Source organism: Mauremys reevesii, linkage group 8 (assembly GCF_016161935.1).
Source record: "Mauremys reevesii isolate NIE-2019 linkage group 8, ASM1616193v1, whole genome shotgun sequence".
NCBI classification, from domain to species: Eukaryota; Metazoa; Chordata; order Testudines; family Geoemydidae; genus Mauremys; species Mauremys reevesii.
Window position 1 is genome coordinate 7,437,245 of NC_052630.1, and position 19,786 is coordinate 7,457,030.

At 44.7% G+C, this 19,786-nt stretch overlaps 1 protein-coding gene across 2 annotated transcripts in view; it reads left to right on the forward strand.

Moving 5' to 3' along the window:
* MGAT4B (alpha-1,3-mannosyl-glycoprotein 4-beta-N-acetylglucosaminyltransferase B) overlaps positions 1–19,786 on the forward strand; it is a 105,657-nt gene that overhangs the window by 297 nt on the left and 85,574 nt on the right. The gene's annotated exons all lie outside the window — the stretch shown is intronic.

Below are 19,786 nucleotides of genomic sequence, written 5' to 3' on the forward strand. Positions count from 1 at the left end.
GGGGGGGGGCCCTCCCGCCCGCCCGCCCGCCCGCGGCCCCCCTCGCCTTGCACCCGTGGGCAGGGCCTTCCGCGAGCGCAGACCCCGAGCCCCCCCCCGCCGCTCTCTGGGCACCCAGCCCCCAAGCTCCTGCCCCTCCAGCCTGGCACCCGCGACCAGGTCCCCCCTCACTCCTCCTAAGGCAGCCAGCCCCTTGCGAGCCCTCTTCTGCAGTGAAGCGATGTCTAAGGATCACCCGTTCTCCTCCTCTGCAGTAAGGGGCTGGCAAACATTTCCTTTCTCCAGGGTGTGCATCCCAGATCCCTCCCCAGTACTCGGGGTCTGGGTCAGGCAGAAAGGCAAGAGGGACCTAGGCACTGAATAGCTCTCTGGAGCTGCCAGCCTTCCTTTTACCCCCTCTGTGTCCAGCTGTGCCTGTCCTCTTCTTTCTGCTGCAGAGTATGAAGTTCCCTCTCCGCCCTCCCCAGGGGTACCCAGGCATCCCCTAGGTACAGTGCTGTATGCGCACACGCTCCAGGAGGCTTTCCTCTCTCGGGATTCCTTCTTCAGTCGGAAGTTTATTCTCTGTTTGCAACCAATTCCGCAGCCTAGAATTGAGCTGTAAAGGTGCATCCCGTGGGCCAATGCTTCCCAACCAATGATAATTCAGGCTTTTTAAACTGGTACCCTGGGTCAGTGGTTCTCCACCAGGGGTCCAGGGCCTGCTGGGGGGCCGTGAGCTGGTTTCAGGGGGTCTGCCAAGCAGGGCCGGCATTACACTTGCTGGGGCCCAGGGCAGAAAGCTGAAGCCCCACTGCATGGGGCTGAAGCCCGGGCACCCGAGCCCTGCTACTCGAGGCTGATACTGAAGCCTGAGCAACTTAGCTGTGCGGGAGCCCCTGGGCAATTGCCCTGATTACTACTCTTCAACATGGGCCCTGGCGTTTATATGCAGAAAAATAGTTGTGGCACAGGTGGGCCGTAGAGTTTTTAAATAGCATGTGGGAGGGGGGGGGGGACTGAGAAAGAAAAAGGTTGAGAACCCCTGCTCTAGGTTCCCCTTCCTCCCCTCTGAACGAGACTCTTGTTCTCCCCCACTGTGAACTTCCCATTGTTTATGTATGCTCTGACCTGTAAGGATAAGACTGGTGTTTCGAGTAGCAAAAGCTCCTGTTTGGGGTTAGATCCCACATTCTGAATGACAAGCAGCAGTTAATGCTCGGTACAGCCAAGTTCTTAGTCTGGTAAACTGATAGCTTCCTGAACTCGCTGGGAGCCCGTTATCATAGGCTGTACTTAATTCTCTCATTCCTGAGTAGCCTTGGCTGGAGACTGGATTTTCCTTTGCTTTGCTACCTTGTCGTCATCCTGAACTGCTTTATTTCTCCTGTAGCTGAGTTCTGAGTATGTCCATCTGTGGATTAGCTGGTCTGGGGATTTATTTTTCGTTGTAGCATGTAAGTATTTTTCAGTCATGGCTCACCCCTCTTTCAAACATTTCTGCTCCTCACCATGGCCACAATTCACGGACTGAGGAAGTGGATGCAGAGCTCTGTGGAGCTGATTTGATGAGAGGAGTCTTTGCAAAGTGATGTAAAGCAAGTGCCTGTTGGTCAGGACCTGGATGAGCAAATGAAGACATCTTTACCAAGGCTGTATGTGCTCTGTGGCAAGCATGACCTAAATTCTGTGGCAAGGCCCTTGAGTTTCACAGCACTCCAGTGCAACAGACTGTAGATACTGCAGCAGCTGCAGAAAATTTAAAAAAGGAGTTTTGTATTGAATTAAATATGAAAATGAATAATAAAACCAGTGCAGTAATCCCTGTGTTATTTAATATGATATCAAATTAAATTTATTTTACACTTCCCTTAAATATTTAATTTTCAAGTGTGCTGAAATTTGCATTGAGAACACGTAACTGTATTGTTTAAATAATTGGGGGTGGGGGGGAGCTGGAGATTTTGGAAATGGAAAAGAGACATCTGGAGCTTTTGGCATGTGGAAAGGTTCAGGAAGCAGTTTGGGATAAGCACACTAGCTGAATGTTTGCTAAAATGATCAGCAGTGAAATAGTTAACAGTATTAGACACTTACATTGTCATCACTAGGTTTCAAAATTAACACCCTATTCACTTTCTCTTTGAACACGTATTTCAGATTGTTTTAAAAGTCAGTCAGGTAATACACTGTTGATTTACAGCTCCAGTCAAATGTAGAACATTTTCTTAAGTATAAGGGCTAGAAATATAACTTTAAAAAATTAAAGCTTAGCTGATGGAGCACAATTCTGCAGAATACACAGGGTCCTGCTTTTAAGTTAGATTCCATTTACCACAGGCACCCCCCTCTGCCTGCAGTCACATATATACATATATACGAGAGATTCCTTACGTTTTTCTAGCAGCGTAATAGCCACCTTTCCCCAGCCTGTCAGTCACAGCTACAAAGTCCTGTTTTTTACTTGGCTAGTGAAAAATTACTGTAGTTGCTTCTGAATTGCAGATGTCTGTTTCTGGTTTGAGTTAGTTAGTGGGTACTGCACCTTCCTTACTCAGTTGACCCTTCGTTCAGTTAGTGACTCTACTCATTTCTAATTTTTGCTCTTCTAAAAGTCCTTAAGTCTGCACTATCCATCTGTCTAAGGTAATGGTTGCCCTGCTTCCTCTCATCCTCCATTTAAACGACGATTCTTTTTTATTGTTGTAAAATTGATTTTGGCTTTTTATGAAACATTATTCGGTTTTCCCGCATTACTCATCAACTAAAAGGTTCTGCTAACTGTTTCTAGTATGGTTTAAATCCCATTATAGCCACCTCCCTACAGAGCTTCAGATAGCAAGATTGCTGAGAATGATTTTAGGGCAGAAGTGTCTATAACTGTCTCATTGGCTGAATATTACTTTTGAGATTTTTCCCCTTTAAAAATGCATGACCTGCTTTGTTATATTCTTTCAACAGAAAATGCCAAACCCTGAGGTAACTTACCCATATGTATGTGTACAGGAATGGTCTGGAAAGCTGCTTTCCTCTGATGGACACAGATGTTGTTCGCTATTTTAAAAGAACCTCAAACACCTCACTGTATGAGCAGAATGGCTAATTAGTAACTGGCCTTTCCTGAAGTGTGGTTGCCAAGTTTAAAGAAGCAGATGTTTTCTGCAGTATTCTAACCTTTCATTTAAGGATAATTTAGGGTGACCAGATAGAAAGTGTAAAAATTCGGACAGGGGGTGAGGGGTAATAGGTGCCTATATAAGAAAAAGCCCCTATATTCGGGACTGTCCCTATAAAATCTGGACATCTGGTCACCCTAGGGTAATACATTTAGCCTTGACACTGTTTTAGTTTGTCGTGGCATGTTAAAAGGATGCCTGCTTTTTCCCTCCTTCCCAGTCCTTGATAAGGTGCTAAACTGACCACACGAGACATAAAAGTACAGTAGAACCTCAGAGTTACGAACACCAGAGTTATGAACTGACCAGTCAACCACACACCTCATTTGGAACTGGAAGTACACAATCAGGCAGCAGCCGAGACAAAACGAACAAAAGCAAATACACTACAGAAGTGTGTGAAACATAAAGTACTGGAGGGGGAAAAAAAAAGGGAAAGCAGCATTTTTTCTGCATAGTAAAGTTTCAAAGCTGTATTAAGTCAATGTTCAGTTGTTGAAAGAACAACCGCAGCATTTTGTTCAGAGTTACAAACAACCTCCGTTCCTGAGAGCTCATAACTCGGAGGTTCTACTGTATGCCCATTGTATCTCAGTGCTGTTTTGGAACAACCATCTCTAGTGACCTGTTGATGCTCCAGCTAGAACTGTGATTTTGTTACTCAGTAGTGTCACGGCCACCAAATGATTACATGTAATAGGGTTCAGTGTGTGTCTATGCAGCAGTTTTCCTGCTATTGCAGTGGCATTTGTGTGTCCACACTTAGCTGGGACCAGGGCCAACGATAGGGCAAAGGGGCCAGGCAGATGCCATAGCCATCCCCCTCGACACCCTCCACCTCAGCAGCCTTCTGAGTGCCTTGAGCTCATCACCTGGAAACCCTCCCCCAGTCATCCACCCAGCGCCCTGACGCACCTCACAAGCACCCCTGCCTGGGAATGAGGGAAGGACTCAGGGGCTGCCAGTGCCAGGTAGAGGCAGGTGCTCGGGTTGGGCCCAGCCATTAGCTATGATGGTCCCAAATACAGCATTGTCTAGGCAGAAACAGAGTGGCACCGCAGAGCCCCAGTTCCTGGGGGACTGTGGGGTTGATACTCCAGGAGGTCTGAAAGCCACAGATCATGGGGTGCAATGTCTCAGAGCAGGAACAAACCCTCCAGCCTCCTCCAGCCGCCCTGGGAGCTGCTGCCTCTCGGGGTTGGCCCCTTCTCCTTGCCCTCCACCCATCGACTCTGCTTTCCCCTCCTCTGCCGGGGTGCTGGTCTCCTCCGGCCATGAGTGGGGGCCATTGACAACCACCACTCCGCCAGCAGGGGGCTGGCATCCAGCTCCTTGGCACTGTCTGCTTCCCAGTCAGACAGGGTGGTGCCAGGTGCCCTGCGGGTGGGAGCGGGACTTCCTGGGGTAGAGCCATGACTCACGCTGTTCGGGGGGGGGGGGTGGCTGAACTCTTAAATTGTCTCTCCCTACTATCAATGTACACAGTTTGGGTGGGGGTGTTGCCTCCCGAAACTTCACCTATGGTTGTGCCGGCAGACCACCTTTGGGCCATAGCCCACAGTTTGGGAACCTCTGCCCTAGTGTATAATGAAAGAAGCATTTATGGTGATCTCTTAGGGGCATCCTCTCATACTCTCCTGGAGGAGAGAGTAGTCATGAAGTTTTGGACTGGGGCTGCATGCCCAATGTGTGTGCACAAATTCTCTATGTGAGACTAAATTCTAACTTCTCTGTTTACTTTTACTGTTATGATGAAAATAAATTACTTTTTGATTTAGTGCTTGTAGAGCTGTCTAGCACCCTCTTTTCAGGCTTTTATGGTATTTTAGAAACTGAAAGTTCGGACATATCCACAGATTGCTTTCACAGCAATGAGTATCCATCATATGGTGGGAATCACTTCTCCTATGTAAACTTTGAAACTGTATTTTGAAAATAAACTTAAGAAATCCACGTAAAGAATTACCATTCGCGTACTGGATTAGTATTCCCACTCCTTTGCTGAATAAGGGATCTTTATTCCCACCCACACCCCTTGTTGGCTAGGGCTAAATCCTAGAATAACAGAAGTGTCAGGTTGTGTGATGGGAAGAGGAATAATATTTAGGTCACTTCCTGATAATTCCAGTAATTATCATTATTTCAGTTAATAGGTAAAGCATGGACAATGGCAGTAAGCCTTCAGATGAGGTGTGTGGGGAACCAAAACTCTGCTTTAGAAGGATAGTGTACGGAGGTAATTGAAAACATGGGTGGTTTTAATAGACTTTCCTCCAGCAGCTTGTTGGTCCACTTTGTTAAAGCTGGAACTCTTGCCTGTTGTTGAAGTTTCTTTCTTGAGGGGTGACTGTTGAACATCACTTACACCAATGATGCAATTAGGAAAAATAGTGTAAAGCTGCATGGAGTATTTAATTCCTGATCCTGCCTTTCAAGAGCCAGTCAAGGATCCTGTTGGGAGAAACCTCAATATTGATACTTTTATTAATATTTTTGCATTATATCTTTCTAAAGTTGTTATAAACTTGTTTGCTGATTTACTGAATATTAAGGTATAGGTACCAGAGTATTATACAGTAGAACACCAGAGTTATGAACCACCCGGTGAACAACACACCTCATTTGGAACCAGAACAACACAATCAGGCAGCAGAGACCAAAAAAAGGCGGGGGAGGGGTGTAAATAACTGTGCAGTATTGTGTTAAACATAAACTACTAAAAAAGGGAGGGGAAGTTTAAAAAAAGATTTGAGAAGATAAACTGTTCCTGTGCTTGTTTAATTTAAATTAAGATGGTTAAAACCAGCATTTTTCTTCTGCATAGTAAAGTTTCAAAGCTGTATTAAATCAGTGTTCAGTTGTAAACTTTTGAAAGAACAACCATAACATTTTGTTCAGAATTAACGAACATTTTAGAGTTATGAAGAACCTCTGTTCCCGAAGTGTTCATAACTCTGAAGTTCTACTATAGCTAGAATGTTTAAGAAATATAAAATTACATGTTTAGCTAATTACATTACAAAATGGTAAAGCCAGGGTGAAAGTAAGTCAAGACACTTACTGGTACGGGCCAGGGGAGAGCCTCCGGCCCCCAGAAGGGGCGGGGCCTCGGGGGGGAAGGGGCAGCATCCCCCAACCAGCCCTTGCAGACCCCCTGGCCCATGCTGCCCGGGACTCCCGTGTTGATTTAAAGAGTCTGGGGCTCCAGATGCTAGTGCAGCAGCAGCATCCAGAGCCCCAGGCCCTTTTAAATTGGCCCCAGGGCAACTGCTACCTTTGCCCGCCCCCCTGCCTGTCGGAGGCTGCGGGGGGGGCAAAAGAGGCAGGGACATTAAAGCGCTGCAGGGTCCTTTGCTGCGGCAGCGCTTTAACATTGCTGCACCCCCCCACGCTGACCTGGGGGAGGGGGTGCAGAAACGTTAAAGGGCTGCCGCGGCAAAGGACCATCCTTAAAGCGCTGCGGCGGCACTGCTTTAATGTCCCTGCCCCTTTTGCCTCCCCTGTCAGCGGCTCTGCCGGTACGGACTCTACCAGCAGGGCCGCCGACGGGGGGAAAGGGCAGCGACGTTAAAGCGCTCCTCAAAGTGCTGCCACAGCAAAGGACCATCCTTAGAGCGCTGCCGCGGCAGCACTTTAACGTTGTTGCCCCCCCGCCCCTCGGAGGCCCTGGCGGTACGGATCATATCAGCAGGGCCCGCTACAGGGGAGGCAAAAGGGTCAGGGACATTAGCCATTAGCCACAGCGCTTTAATGTGGGCTGGGTATGGGCCGGTGCGGGTTCTTACCGGTACGGCGTACCGGCTGGCTTTCACCCCTGGGTAAAGCTAATCAAAGAAATTCCAGAAAGTTTCTGCTTCTGTCTTCCAAGGACAAGCAAACATCAAGCAGACTAACCAAGTGAACACTTTTTTAGGAAGAAACGTGATTGTGAAAGGAATGCACGGTTATGTTATCCAAGCAATAAATCTAGAAGTCAGGTGGTCCTATACCAATTTCCTTCTCCCCTTTTTTTTTTCCCCGAAAAAACTGGAGTTCAAACCTACACGAAGAATTCTAGAAATATCCTAATTAAAAATGGACTTCTTTTGTAAACACCCTGAAGTCTTTATTCTTCAAACTTGAACATTTGTGGTGGAAAACATTTAACAGAACTGGTTACTTCCAACTTATGTTTCATTTAAAGGTAAAAACCTTTGTTTCTCAAAAGCTTAGGATAGTATAAGCTTCTTTTAATGTGTATATAACTGCAAGCCTTCATATAATAATTGCCTGATATTGTTATATGACTGGTAAGATGTTTTTTGTACACATATAGCAAAATCATTTGATGCTAGACTAATTTTTAATGTGAGAAGTCAAATAAATATAGGCTACTTGTGTTAATGTGGAATTAATTAATTACCGTCAGTGTGCAAACAAACCCTCAGAGAAGGTGGAAAGACAAGAAAATAATTGTTAAAGAGTTGTCATGTAGAGCAGTGGTTTTCAAACCGTGGGTCGCGACCCAGAACTGGGTCACAGAATGGAAGGGACTGGGTTGCGGCAGTTCTGGTCAGCACCGCCAACCGAGCAGTCTTGCTCTGGGAGTCTGTCAAAACCCAGAAGTATCCCACAATCCCATGGGCTGTCTTTCTTTGTCCTCTGGATAGTCAAGTTTGGTAGACAGTCAAGTTTTCTCTCGCTGCACCATGAACAAAAGGCTAGAGTGGCCACATTTTGGGAGGAAGGTAGGAAGTCTGGGATATGGGTGGCTGGACTCAGGCCTGCATAATGTAGTGTAGGTGCTGGAGCCCCAGGTTGGGACCCAGGATTCAACAATTCCTAACTTGGGGTTGCAAATGAGTGTAGATACTCAAGATCTAGTTAACAAACCCAGGGTTTGCTAACTCAAGTTCTGCTAACTCTGGGTTTACATTGCAGTGCAGGTATACCCATAGAGTCAACAACTGAGGCTAAATACGTTCTAAGAGTTACAGTATTTAATTTTAAGGTACAGTTTTGAGACCTAAAACCTCTTATATGAAAAACAGGAGTGTTTGGACATTTTAAAAACAGTATTTAATTTCCTGTGAAACTCTGATAAACTTGAAACAATATCTCAGAAAATTGACTGAATAAAAAGGAGTTGAGACAAACTTTCAAAGTTATCTGAATCTTTCCTGCCACAAAAAGAACAAAGGCAGTTAAAGAAATGTTGCATATTAATTAAACCAACTGAATATTCAGGAGCTGAAAGTGTCATTAACACAATCCTGAAGGTATGGAGCCAATTGTAAGAATGACAGCAACCAACTTGAATCTAAACAAGCATGAAAGAGGTGTGTTTTCCTATAATGTAATGAAAATAAGGAGAAGGGTATAAAAGACTCTGAAATGAGCACCCCACATTCACAGCCCCTGCTACTCTGCTTAGACAGCAAGCACTCCACAACTCATCCTGTCCATCTCTACGGGTAAGCTGCCTCAGACAGATAAGAAAATCAGAGAAGGCTCAAGAAGAAAACAATCCAAGTAATCCTTCCCACCTCTTCAATGTGGATTGATGAGAGGAAGTTAACTAAAATGGTGCCAAGTGCTTAGCTTGAAAATTCTTATAATGATTTTGTTGGAATAATTGAAATACTGAAATAACTTAAGACTAACAGTTTTTCCTGTTAGTCCCTAGGTGGTTAGATCATATATTCCTGGTAATCAGAGAAGTAGTGGGATTTAATTGGATTTAATATTCTTAGTGTTGGTTAATTGGCCTGCCTCAAGACAAGTCCTTAAAAGGCTTCTTCTAGTAACTGATTTAAATATTTTCTCCTGTTTGCCTAAGATATAGTAAGATTGCTTACTTTGCCAACTATAAACTGGCTGGTGGTTATTAATAACCAAGAGGTTCACCTGCCCTGAAACAAAGCTCTTTTGCCCATCTGTAAACCCTTCTTATTTATGTAAGGATATACTCGAGAATGGATTCATAATAATTTGGGGAAAGAATATATTTTGGTCTTAATTTACAGAGAGAAGAGAACACTTGTTAAAAACGCACCATAGACATGTAGAAGAGATTGTAATGCAAATAGCAAGTTTATCATTTGTGTTTGGTTATTTGTAGTGTTTAATATTTTATTTTCCTTTTTATTTAATAATAAAATATCTATGGTTAATAATTGCGATTATTTTGGGCAGTCTTGATCATAGTGTCCCCTAAGGCAGTGTTTCTCAATAACCAGTCCATGGAGAGGCGCCGGGCCCTGAGATTTCCCTGGTGTAGTTTAGGAAGGCAGCAAGCCGGTCCCTGGTATCAAAAAGGTTGAGAAACACTGCCCTAAGGTATGTAAAAGAACCCTGGTGACTAAATAGTGGGAGCCACACCCCTGAGTTGGTAATGAGAGAAGTAGTTGGTCTTCCATTTCTTGTTTCTCTAAGTGAAATATTTTAGTAATTTTAAAACAAAATTACTTGGCGTCCAACAATTTAAAATTACCCTTTTCAACTCCTGTCTTGATCTTTTGAGTGACTGTGTGGCCCATAAGCTTAAAGTGAAGAGGATCTCTCATGAGGTTAGATGTTAACTGATACCATTGATATTTATTACAACTTAGCTCACTGTATCACAAACATTGCAATGATTCCAACTGTAACTTTCTAATGAGGTTTCAGTGGGGCAGGTTTAGAGACAGTGTAAGGGGGCAAAATGGTGTTTACTTGACTAAAACTGGATTTAGACGTCACACTTGTATGGTTTTGAAGTGCTTGCTTGGTAGGTGGCCACTTACTAATTGCAGCGCTGGTGGAGGCTTTCCAGCGCTGCAAATGGCCAGTGTAGCCATACCCTGAGGCTTTGTCTACACCAGTTTCAAGTGGGATAAAGCTACACCAGTACAAGTCTTAATTTATCTTGTCTACATTGTGGGTTGCACTGGTGCAGCTACACCTGTGACTGGCCAACAACAACTGTAATTGGAGCAAATCCCCAGCACAGACAAGGCCTCAGAAGAGCATTCACAATTTACATGAAAGGAAATCAGCATACAGTTTTGGAAACACACATGGGAAATGAGGAAAGTCCTGCATATTGGAATAAAAGATAAACCCCCTTATTTAGCAGTACAGCAAGCTCTGATCCTCCTGCCTGTAGAGGAGAGACTGGCTTGCATATTTATACAGAGATTTTGTTACAGACTGTCATTTTCTTTAGGGACTGAAGCTGCACCCAGTGAGTCTTATTCTTCAGAATCACCTACCAAGCAAGCACTTCAAAACCATACAAGTGTGACGTCTAAATCCAGTTTTAGTCAAGTAAACACCATTTTGCCCCCTTACACTGTCTCTAAACCTGCCCCACTGAAACCTCATTAGAAAGTTACAGTTGGAATCATTGCAATGTTTGTGATACAGTGAGCTAAGTTGTAATAAATATCAATGGTATCAGTTAACATCTAACCTCATGAGAGATCCTCTTCACTTTAAGCTTATGGGCCACACAGTCACTCAAAAGATCAAGACAGGAGTTGAAAAGGGTAATTTTAAATTGTTGGACGCCAAGTAATTTTGTTTTAAAATTACTAAAATATTTCACTTAGAGAAACAAGAAATGGAAGACCAACTACTTATCTCATTACCAACTCAGGGGTGTGGCTCCCACTATTTAGTCACCAGGGTTCTTTTACATACCTGCAGGGCACTTCCAGCGCTGCAACTCCCTGGCTGCAGCGCTGGCCGTACACCTCACTCAGCATGGGGAATAAGGATTCCAGCGCTGGTGCTGCAGCGCTGGTCATGAAGTGTGGCCACACACCAGCGCTGTGATTGGCCTCCAGGGTATAAGGTGTATCCCAGAATGCTTTTATAAATTACTCTCTTTGTTTTGTTATGCAGCCTCTCTTTGTTTTGTTGTGAACGAGCTCCAATCGGAGCTCCGAACAAACGGAGCTCCTGTTTGCTGTGATCATCTGTACCTGGCTGTAAACAATCAAATGGGAGGCAGGCAGGGAGAGTGAATGAAACAGAACGGAGGAGCTCCGTTGAACTGCTTATCTAAAAAAACAAACACTGATCACAGCAAACAGGAGCTATCTGTACCTGGCTGTGAACGATCAAATGAGAGGCAGGGGAAACAGCGTTGGATGCAGGGTTCACAGACATTTTGTGATTTTTCCAATCTCTCTCTTCCCCGCTCCCTGTCACAGTTCACCGCGGGGAGTCCGTGTTGGCTGCAGGCTGTTTGCAATTAAGAGTTAAGACTAAGGGGTCAGAAACATGTTCTGATTTTTCAATGCAGGAAGCTAAACACACAGTGTTGGCTCCAAAAATCCCCTCTCTCTTTCCCCCCACTCCCTGTCACACTAGACCCCACTCCACCCCCCTTTTTTGAAAAGCACGTTGTGGCCACTTGAACGCTGGGATAGCTGCCCATAATGCATCACTCCCAGCAGCGCTGCAAATACTGCAAATGTGGCCACACACCAGTGCTGGTAGCTGTGAGTGTGGCCACACACCAGCGCTGGCCCTGCACAGCTGGATGACCAGCACTGCAACTACCAGCGCTGCAAACCGTAAGTGTAGCCATACCCTAAGAGTTCACCAATGTAAGTGGTTCCACAGAACAACAATGGCAACACAAAAGTCACATAAAGTCAACACATAAAGTCCCAGAGAGCCAGATCCATACTGATTATCTACTAGAGGCCAACTCCTTCCTGGAGACTGCAGAATGTAGAAGGATATAATTCAAATGCGTGACAAACAAGCTGTGCGTGAGCAGATCTGACAACCATCTCTTGCACGGTATGTTGCTTATCATAACTGGTGTGATCGATGGCTTGAATGCAGCAGGATTTGCAGATTGTTTTGCATACGATTTGCAAATTGTTTTGCATACAATTTGATGAGACTTGGCCTCGGACTGGTACATTGCAGTCTGAGAAGACCTGAAGAAGAACTGTTTGTAAGCTCAAAAGCTTGTCTCTCCCACTAACAGAAGTTGGTCGGGTAAAAATGTTGTCTCAACCACCTTGTCTCTCTAATATCCTGGGACCAGCATGGCTACAACAACACTAAGTGCAACATTGTGGCATTCACACACACTTATCAGAATGGATCCCTCTCTGTTTGGGGTCAGCTATACTTCTGTAACTTGTTTTGTTTCTAAGTTGGACATTCTTGTTTGTACTTCATTTACACCTTTTTGTATGAATTATAGGTACAGCTATTACTCCTATAGTGATATTCTGATGAGCTTGAGAATTTTTGGGGCAAGAAAGGATGGTCCAATGATTAGGGTACCTGTACTGAATTCCCTGCTCTGTCTCAGATTTTCTGGATAAGTCACTTAGGGAACTGAGGCACAGAGATACTATCTGTAAAAGGGAAAATAGGGCAGTGCTATCTCACAGGGGTATTGTGAGGAGAAATATTGAGGCACTCAGATACTGTGATGATAGGGGCCAGAAATGTATCTAAGATGGAAAGGTCATAACATACAGAAAGGAGGTGATAAACTGACCAAGATATATTTAATATTTTCCCTGTACTTGTATACTATGAGTCGGCCAATTTCTCATTCATTTGATTCAGTTGGATTCATTTAAAAGAAAACATTGACTTATGCTTATATCTAAACATACATTGATTATTTATTTGGTTTCAGCTAGCAAACAATGGATTTGTTTTACATTAAAGTAACGCTACCAGTCATCTGTAGAAGGCTTTGAAGTCTGCAGAGCTGTGAACTAACTGCTTTAGCAATAAAACCTGGTAAATGATTGATCTATCCCAAAATGTAACTACTAGTGGGCAAGTGGATGAAAATTGATTTAAAAAAAAAATAATCAAGGAAACTGGATTTTTAATTTAAAGTGAATTCTTTTGATTTTATTTAAATCATAGTTTTTTTTCCTTTTTAAAAATCTGTTCAAAATGAAATCTGAATTTAATACAAAATACGTTAAGGCCTAAATTTATTATAATCTCTTAAAACATTTAAATACAAAATAAGTGGTGAATCCATGAGCCTCTATCAAAAACTTTGCATTAAAGGCTGCTGTTTTATATAAAGAATTTTTTTTTTCTCCTGATTCTAACTTTTGAGGTCACAGCTTTATAAATATGGCACAACAGTCACCCCAAGTAACTTCGGAGACTCGTTTTCAAGAGAATTAGGTGAGTAGGAACTTAAGCTCCAGTCATTTTCACTTAGGCATATTTAAATATTTTTCCCCGGGCTGAACTGAAATCATCAGTTTAGTTCACTGACTACAGTTAATCCCTCTGTTTAATAAATCATTTAATTGTAAATGTGAAACATAAACTTCTCATCAAAATATGTATCTAAAATATTTGTTTTATTAGTTTAATAAAATAAATTTTATATCCTGTTTTGTGTGTTTAATTAAAATCCGGTTACCATCCTAATACAGCTTGACACAAATCATAAGCAAAAAGTTATCTAGTAAATAAGCAATATCTCATTCACCATTTTCTAATGTACTAAAAAGCTACAATTAATAAGAATCTGAAAATATTATGAGATATAATTGCTTAAACAAATGTATATAGTCCTAGCGTACCTTCCTACGTAGCAAAAAGATGCACTAAATCTAGTGTAAAGGCTCTCATTAGTTGTAAATCAGCATGTTTTGGATATTAAGCAGTGAAGCCTCATTAAAAGAGAGCTGAAATATAAATGGAAAGTTGATTAAAATGGGCGATTTAAATCGAGGCTTTCCACATGGTGATTTAAGTCACCTTAATTTAAATGAATCCACCCTGTCAGTACATTACCGCAGATAGACTTTTGTTTGTCCATTGAATTTACCACAGTTCATTACAGTGACTTTTTTAACCTTTGCACCAATTCTCTTTTTATAGTAAAACCTTCAGTTAATCTAAATACTTAGATAAGGAAAATATGGCAAATACCAATTCTTAGTATTTGCATTACAGTAGTTCTTGGGGGGCCTTGAAAGGGTTTTAAGGGCTTGTCTACACTTGAAAGGCTACAGCTGCAGTGCTTCAGTGTAGACAGTCGCTCCTGTGACAGGAGGGATTCTTCTGTTGGCATCGTTAATCCACCTCTCCAAGAGGCAGTACCTAGGTTGATAGAGGAATTCTTCCATCAACCTAATGCTGACAACACCAGGAGTTAGGTCAGCTTAACTACATCACTCGGGGTGTGGATTTTTCACATCCCTGAGTGACGTTTGACTTAACTTTTGAGTGTAAACCTGGCCTAAGATGAGATACAGCAGGTGGTGTAATAAGCAATGAGAAGGAACATGGGAGTGGGGAGGATGAGGGAAAGGATGATAAGTAATGTAAAGCTTGTGATAAGATTACTCAGTTCCTCTTTTTCTGCGGTATTTTTTGAGCTATAGAAAATCAGTGCCGTGTAGAGGAATTAATTTCAAGCTGAAACCTGTAGAAGTTGGAGATTTGAAATTGCAGAGGGGTTCCTGTACAGGTGTTTTGCCTTGGCTTTGATATGAAATGAGTTCCAAGATACAGTAAATCTGTGTGGTGACAAAATTCCCTGGAGACACTTCTTGTTAAAAATTAAAAATCTTTATAATCCTCTTCTGCAAAGTGAGAGTGTAGTTGAGCTGTTCTGGAGTGTTAGCGAACTAAGATAGAAATGCGCTAAAAAAGTGTGAGTGTGTTTGAAGGGGAAAGCAGGTATGTTTTGTTTTTTTTTTTTAAAGATGTGGGAGAAGAAAATAGAATTTTTTTATATACTCTGTCTTCCCCCTTCTCTTCCTGTGAACAGACAATGTTTTGAAATGCTTCTTCTCCTACCACTTTCCTTGCATATTGTATAAAGTATACACCTGATACTGGGAAGGAGGAGAGAGCTAATTGTAGGGTTGGCGCCTTTTTCCCCCCTCTTATCTCCACACTCCACAGTTTCCATCACAGAAGAGACTGCTCAGAGAGGGAAGGAAGAATGGTATAAATGTGAAGACACGTCCCATTACAAGTTGTGGATTTTTATTGTAGATGGATGAATAGCTAATAATTCCTGCGCTGGAGGTGTGCCCAACATAATGCCATGAAGAAGACAAGAGAGCAAGGAAGTGTGGTGAATTTTCCCCTTTAGAAGCTGGTATTGGCGGATCACAAAATAATTTTAATTTGAGGTGGGGTGGGAGAGAAGATCTGTTTATAGTGATCCCACCTTCATATCTAGCGAACTTCTCCGTAGGCCTGGACATTGGGAATCATTGGCCAATGTGTTACTACACAGATGGCTTTTAGAAGAAAATGTGTTTTAAGTATAAGTGATCACAAACCACATCCTCAACCCAGTAGTGATGTCACCAATACAAAGTTTTGGAAATTTGATGCAACCTCCTACTTTTCTTCTTTTTCCGAATCAACACCCTATCCTCCAGCCCTGTTGATTTAGAAGTAAAAGGAAAGTGTGTGTGTGGGGGAGGGGGGGGTATTTTTTCTTCCATGGAGAGCAAATATGATAAGAAAATGCACCACTTTTTACACGTTAAGATGAGAGATTCTAGCTCTGAATCTTAGAGGTTACAATGCAGACAAAAGGACTGGAACTGCAAAGTTATTTTTGGAATGAGACTGGAGCCTGGTCTACACTAGGTGTTTAAATCGGTTTTAGGAGCGTAAAACCGATTTAACGCCACAACCGTCCACACTAGGAGGCACCTTATATTGATTTTAATGGCTCTTTAAACCGGTTTCTGTACTCCTCCCTAACGAGAGGAGTAACGCTAGTATCGGTATTACCATATCGGATTAGGGTTAGTGTGGCCGCTGATCGACGGTATTGGCCTCCGGGCGGTATCCCACAGTGCACCAGTGACCGCTCTGGACAGCATTCTGAACTCGGATGCACTGGCCAGGTAGACAGGAAAAGCCCCGCGAACTTTTGAAATTCATTTCCTGCTTCCCCAGTGTGGAGAGCTCATCATCACAGGTGACCACGCACAGCTCATCAGCACAGGTAACAATGCAGTCTCCTGAGAATCGTAAAAGAGCCCCAGCATGGACTGCACGGGAGGTACTGGATCTGATCGCTATCTGGGGAGAGGATTCAGTGCTAACAGAACTGCGTTCCAAAAGACGAAACGAAAAAGTATTTGAAAGAATTTCTAAGGCTATGACGGATAAAGGCCACAGCAGGGACTCTGTGCAGTGCAGAGTGAAAGTTAAGGAGCTCAGACAAGGCTACCAGAAAACCAAAGAAGCAAACGGAAGGTCTGGGGCAGGTCGAAAAACATGCCGCTTCTATGCTGAGCTGCATGCAATTTTAGGGGGCTGCGCCACAAGTACCCCACCCCTGAGCGTGGATTCCGAGGTGGGGGTTGTAATCTCTGCCATGGCTGAGGATTATGCAGACGGGGAAGATGAAGATGAAGAAGAGGAGGAAGACCTAGCAGAGAGCACACAGCACTCCGTGAGCCCCAGCAGCCAGGAGCTTTTTATCACCCTGACGGAATTACCGTCCTCCCAGCCCTCACAAGCCACTATCCCAGACAATGACGCCATGGAAGGGAGCTCTGGTGAGTGTACCTTTGCAAATAGCAAACATTGTTTTTTAAGCAAGCCTTTTTTAATGATTGATTTGCCCTGAGGACTTGGGATGCATTCGCAGACAGTATAGTTACTTAGAAAAGTTTGTTAACATGTACGGGATTGAGAGGAAATCCTCCAGGGACATCTCGATGAAGCGCTCCTGTAGGTACTCCAGAAGCCTTTGCAGAAGGTTTCTGGGCAAGGCAGCCTTGTTCCGCCCACCATGGTAGGACACTTTACCATGCCATGCATGTAGCAAGTAATCAGGGATCATTGCGTGGCAAAGCATAGCAGCGTATGGTCCCGGTGACTGCTGGCATTCAAGAAGCATCCGCTCTTTATCTTGTTCTGTTATCCTCAGCAAAGTGATATCGTTCAGGATAACCTGGTTAAAAATCAGGAATTTAAGTAAGGGGGGTGGCCATTTTTCTACTGGGTTCGTGGAATGCAGCAGCTTAAAAACACTTTCCGGCACGTAGCGACGCGGGGGGAGGGGAGGAGTGAAATGCCGATGATCTTTTGTGTTTGGTCACCGGCGATCTTCCCCAAGCTACCAGACACGCAGTGGGTGGGGGGGAGGGGGAAGGTTGTTGATTAGCAGGGAGCTAGTGTGGTATTAGCCATGTGTTGGGGGGGAGGGGTAAATCACTGAGACAGTGGCTTACCATGGCCGCATGCAAGCTGAATTCTGATGCCTGGACCTGTGTCTGTGAGATCTGTAACTCCAGAGCTGCAAGCACTCACTATTAAGATGAAAAATGCGACCTTGTAGGGAAATCACATGTGCTAGGTGAATAGTGATGTTCACTGTGAAAGAGTATAACCATTGTTCTGTAAAATGTATCTTTCTAAATATTTATCTCCCTCATGCAGCTGCAAATTTTTCAACCATCCCTCCTCCATCCCAAAGGCTAGCACAGATAAGGCGGAGGAAAAAGAAGACGCGAGATGAGATGTTCTCGGATATTGTGGAAGTTACACGCAATGAAAGAGCTCATCTGAATGAGTGGAAGGACGTGGTTTCAAATTACAGGAAAGAGGCCAGTGAACGTGAGGACAGGAGGGACAACCGAGATGAGAGGTGGCGGCAGGAAGACTGGCAGGAAAATCAGCGGTGGCGGCAGGAAGATCAGCGGTGGCGGGATGCAACTCTGGGGCTGCTGCGTGATCAAACTGACATGCTCCGGCGTCTTGTGGAGCTTCAGGAACGGCAGCAGGATCACAGAGTGCCGCTGCAGCCCCTGTATAACCACCCTCAACCCTCACCATGTTCCACATCCTCCTCACCCAGACGTGTAAGAACGCGTGGGGGGAGGCTCCGTGCACCCGCCCACTCCACCCCCGTGGACAGCCCAACCAGAAGGATGTCGTTACTCTGAATTTTTTTTTAATGGCCTTCTCCATCCCTCCTATCCTCCTCCCAAACCACACCCTTACTTCTCTCCCTCTTTTTATAATGAATCAATAAAGAATTCATGCTTTTTAAATGAGAGTGACTTTATTTGCATAAGTAAGCTGTACTTGAAGGGGGAGGGGGAGTTGCTTACAGGGACTGAGTCAATCAAGGGGGTTGGGTTTTCATCAACAAACACAGCAGTCACACTGTACCCTGGCCATTGATGAAGCTCGTTTTCAAAGCTTCTCTGATGCGCACCGCTTCCTGGTGTGCTCTTCTAATCTCCCTGGTGTCTGGCTGCGCGTAATCAGCGGCCAGGTGATTTGCCTCAGCCTCCCACCCCGCCATAAAGGTCTCCCCCTTACTCTCACAGAGATTGTGGAGAATACAGCAAGCAGCAATAACATAGGGGACATTGGTTTGGCTGAGGTCTGAGCGAGTCAGTAATGTGCGCCAGCGCCTTTAAACGGCCAAATGCACATTCCACCACCATTCTGCACTTGCTCAGCCTGTAATTGAACAGATCCTGACCACTGTCCAGGCTGCCTGTGTATGGCTTCATGAGCCATGGCATCAAGGGGTAGGCTGGGTCCCCCAGGATAACGACAGGCATTTCAACATCCCCAACTGTTATTTTCTGGTCTGGGAAGTAATTCCCTTGCTGCAGCCGTTTAAACAGAGTAGTGCTTCTGAATACGCGAGCGTCATGAACCCTCCCTGGCCATCCCACGTGGATGTTTGTGAAACGTCCCTTGTGATCTACCAGTGCTTGCAGCACCATTGAAAAGTACCCCTTCCGGTTTACGTACTGGGTGCCCTGGCGCTGCGGTGCCAAGATAGGGATATGGGTTCCATCTATCGCCCCCCCCCCACGGGGGGGGCATCCCAGTGCAGCAAAGCCATCCACGATGGCCTGCGCGTTTCCCAGAGTCACCACCTGTCGGAGCAGCAGCTTAGTGATTGCTTTGGCTACTTGCATCACAGCAGCCCCCACAGTAGATTTTCCAACTCCAAATTGATTCCCGACTGACCGGTAGCTGTCTGGCGTTGCAAGCTTCCACAGGGCTATCGCCACTCGCTTCTCTACTGTGAGGGCTGCTCTCATCTTGGTATTATGGCGTTTCAGGGCAGGGGCAAGCAAGTCACAAAGTTCCATGAAAGTGCCCTTACGCATGCGAAAGTTTCGCAGCCACTGGGAATCGTCCCACACCTGCAACACAATGCGGTCCCACCAGTCAGTGCTTGTTTCCCGGGCCCAAAATCGGCGTTCAATGGATAGAATCTGCCCCATTACCATCAGGATCTCCAAAGCGCAGGGGCCCACGGTTTGAGAGAATTCTGTGTCCACGTCCTCATCACTGTCATCGCCGCGCTGCCGTATCCGCCTCCTCCTCGCCTCGGATTCAAGGTCCTGGTTCACCATAGACTGCACGAGAGTGCGCGAGGTGTTTAAAACATTCACGATTGCGGTATGGAGCTGAGCAGGGTCCATGCTTGCTGTGCTTGCTGTGCTATGGCGTCTGCACAGTTCACCAAGCAAAAAAAGGCGCGAAACGGTTGTCTGCTGCTCAGGGAGGGAGGGGTGAGGCTGTACCCAGAACCACCCACGACAATGATTTTTGCCCCATCAGGCACTGGGATCTCAACCCGGAAATGCCAAGGGGTGGGGGAGGCTGCGGGAACTATGGGATAGCTACGGGATAGCTAC